Consider the following 4,029-nt stretch of genomic DNA (forward strand, 5'->3'; position numbering starts at 1 on the left):
TTGAAGCCCTGATAAAAAGAGTAGACTTTTTTCTATGTTTCCTTATTTTCTATTAGTTTTTGCCTCATGTCCATATTTAGTATTATAAGTTTTCTCAGAGATTTAACTTTTTTCAATGCTTGGTCAATTTCCTTCCATGTCTGTGTTAATCTTCTTTGTTTAGAAGTCTGCTGTCCCAATATTGATATAGTTACTCCAGCATTCTTTTGATTAGTATTAGCATGGCATATCTCTTGCTATCCCTTTACGTTTTCCCTCTTATCATCCTTATGGTTTAAAGAAGTTCCCTTGTATATAAGAAAAATCATTGTGTGTGTGGGGGTGGGGGGTGGGTGTGTGTTTAATCCTCTCTGATAATGGCTAACCTTTAGTGCATTTAGAACATTATCCTGAAGTCCTTGCATGTGGTGGGAGGTGTTGAAGAGAGGGGATATTCTATAATCTTCAGTTAAATCTCAATGTTTTAATAAGACTGTCTCAAGTCTGAGACCTTCATCAGTATTTATTCCATGTCATAGCATTTTTTTAGATCACCTGCTCCATGCCTTTCAGTGTTTTCCAATCTATTTTGTTAAAGTTTGTAATTTGTTGCATGAAAATATTTCATTCCATGCTGTTATATACTTGCATATATTGTTGCTATAATTTTCTCCACATAAAAATATGTAGTTAATATAAGCAACCAAATTTTCACCTCACTGAAATAAAGTAGAATAAAATCTAATGGATGAGACCTTAAGAAAAAATATTTGGAACATTTAATTCTCATATTTCTTTACATGAATTGCTTATGTGTATGTGTACACTTGCATACCTATATATTACTCAAAATATTATGAATGGTTTATCTATAATTTCTTAAATTCAACATTATTAAATGAAGGTAGATTTGATGTTTTATAACTGTTACATGTATCTTTTTTCAACGTCAACCATATAGTGTATCCAGATACCATATAGGAAGGTAATGTGAGGATAGTCTTTTTTTAAAACAAGCCAGCAAGCTGATAGACACAAAGAAGGGGCAGAGCAAAAGTCCAGTCTTTCTTTATTATAGTTTATAATAAGCATTTATTATTCCATCCCTTAAATTCTTGAAACAGTGGAAAGGTCATATGGAAAATAAAATGATAAAAGCACTTCAGGTGCCCAGCATATGAATGTTCCAGCTATAGACAGAGAAATGGAGAGACATGTGAAATCATTACCTTAAAATTCTGGTTCATTATTACATCTGTAAACTAGCTTGATAAGATAAAGTCACATTCAGAAAGCATATTGAAGATATGCTTGAATCTTCTGTTCTTAAAAGGATGCTACATTTTGGCTCATATCATTTGCTCTCTTACAAATATTACAAATACAAATCAAGCAATATGAGTAATTTACAAAGCTTAGAGAAACCTGTAGAAACAATCATGTAGTTCTTTAGCTATGAAAACTACTTAGAGATTAGTCTAATTCTTATTTCCATATGTATATATACACTAAAAGAGAATCTGAATAAACATTTGGTGATGCCATAATGTGTTTTAGTCACAGCTCTATTTTCATATCTTTCCTTTTATCCACACAATCCCTATGAAATTATTGCCTCTCATTTTATAATGCAAATACAATTTCTCAACCTAAGTAAATAACATACCTATAGTCACATTGCTTGTAAGTGACAGTTCTGAGAAGAAAAGCAAAACCACGTAAAACAAGCAACAAAACAATAGTTAAAAGCCTTCCCAATTTTGTACCTTGCAAAGAATGATTTCTACATAAATGTAAAGAAATATATATGCTCTTATGTCTGTTTTTTTCAATATTAAAGATGCTTGACTTCTGAAGTAGACCATTTTGTAAAAAAAAAATTCTAATCTTAAAGAAAATCAATACATTAGAAAGTAAACTTCTTTCTTATTTTACCACAGATGTTATATTAACACCTAGTATTTCACTCAAAAGGAACATGCATTTTCATCACATTTTTAGTTATAAGATTTGAACCTTTTTTTCCCACATGTGAAAAGTGAGGCACTGGGAAGTTATGTAATTTCCCATGGTCTCAAAGCTAATAATTTTCAGAACTCTGATACGGACATTTGTTAGACTGACTTCAATGGTTAAGCTCATTCCATATCATTTCTCTGTCTCCTCTTGACATACCTAAGCTTGATAATCCTTTACTTATCTCCCGCCGATTTCATTTTCCATTCCGTATGGAAGTTGTTTTAAAATTATCTTCTAAGTTCATTTCCAATCACTGCAACACACCACTCCACCTCCTACATATCTATGCAGAAATTCAAGCTTCCAACTTTATAGAGTGACTATTAATTTTATTTGTTCCACATATTTTCACTCATTCTTCTTCCCTTATCTCCTATCTTAGAGGAACTATTTACACAGTTTTCAGGAATGCCAGCACTACAGTGTCTTGCTCAAGCACATAATATTTGTGACCTACAAGTGTTCTGGAATTTGAGGAATTAAGTTTCAAAGAGTATAATTTTCAGGTCAACATATGTTGTATCATTCTTTTTCTTACAAAAATTTATTTATTTATCTTTTGTTTTCTTTTTTCTATTATCAAGTAGTCAAGAAGTTCAAGCCACTCTAAGTAATAATAATACATATTTATACTCTCTTGAGTAACTTCATTGTCATTCATTCACTCTTTTAAAAAATATTATTAATTGTGGATCTAATTTGCACCACTTAGTAAAAAAAACTATATGAGAAATTTGACATTTAACATTTTTATATGAATTTATATAGACAAGGGCAAGTAGGTAATAAAATTGTTTTAAATGTCTGTAGTTTTTAGAGGTATTCAGCCCTCCATCATAATTAATATATATTCAATTGTTCTTTCTTTACATTACCACATATGAAAAATGAGTCATTAAAACATGCTTTAATGTAACCCTCTTTCTTTTCTGAGATATTAGGGTCTGGCCATTATGATTACTTAATGAATGTCACTAGAGCATTTAAAAATAATTTTGTTCTTGGATTCCTAATAAATTGCTATCGTCTGCATCAACAAATGGGCTGTTTTCATAGTTGTATAAAATGATGAGAGCACTTATCTAACCAAATGTCAAGTTCATTTTCAAAATAATGTACAACAATGTAATAATCTTTCAACTTAATTACTTTATTTTTATACTTTTTAAGCATTTCATCAAATTAGCTGGCATCTTTATTTTTGTTAGTACTCAAAATGAATTTATTCATACAAGAATATTTATTGGTGATATACTCCAGCTATACCCACATTAAACACTGAAGAAATAAAGTTATCAGAATATCCACAGTCACTGATTTCTAGGAAACTACATATGTGTATATGTATAAAAATATATATATTCACACATATGCATATATATGTATATATCAAATAAATATATAAACTTTGTATTCCTCTAAGTTTGGAGACTTCAGAAAGGGAGATTGTCTATACTTTATCTACATGATAACTTAATCAAATTGCACATTTTCCTCTATGCATAGTACATCTGCTTATAATACATAAAAGGTAAATTTTAAGCATCATGCAATACAATCATTGTTTATGACTCATATAGTTGTATAATTAATGGGTTCCACTTTCAGTTAATTTTTTAAGCCCTGAAATTTTCTTTCTTTCTTCCTTTCTTCCTTCCTTCCTGTTTTTCTTTCTTTCCTCCCTTCTTCTTTCCCTCCCTCCCTCCCTTCCTTCCCTCCTTCCTTCCTTCTTCCTTCCTTCCATTTTTCTTCCTTCCTTCTTTCCTTCCTTCCTTCCTTTCCTCTTTTTCTCTTTCTCTCTTTCTTTCTTCCTTTTTACCTTATTACATGTATATTTTGGTGACCCTTTCATTGAGACTATGGTATACAGAGTATCATCTCATATTATACCCATTAATGAAAAAGAGTAGATTGGGGTGCCTGGGTAGCTCAGTCGGTTAAGCGACCACTTCTAGCTTCGGCTAAGGTCTTTATCTCATGGTTCCTGAACTGGGGCCCTTGGCGGGCTCCGTGCTGACAGCTAGCTCAGAG

This window comes from Suricata suricatta, chromosome 6, assembly GCF_006229205.1.
Source record: "Suricata suricatta isolate VVHF042 chromosome 6, meerkat_22Aug2017_6uvM2_HiC, whole genome shotgun sequence".
Taxonomy (NCBI): domain Eukaryota; kingdom Metazoa; phylum Chordata; class Mammalia; order Carnivora; family Herpestidae; genus Suricata; species Suricata suricatta.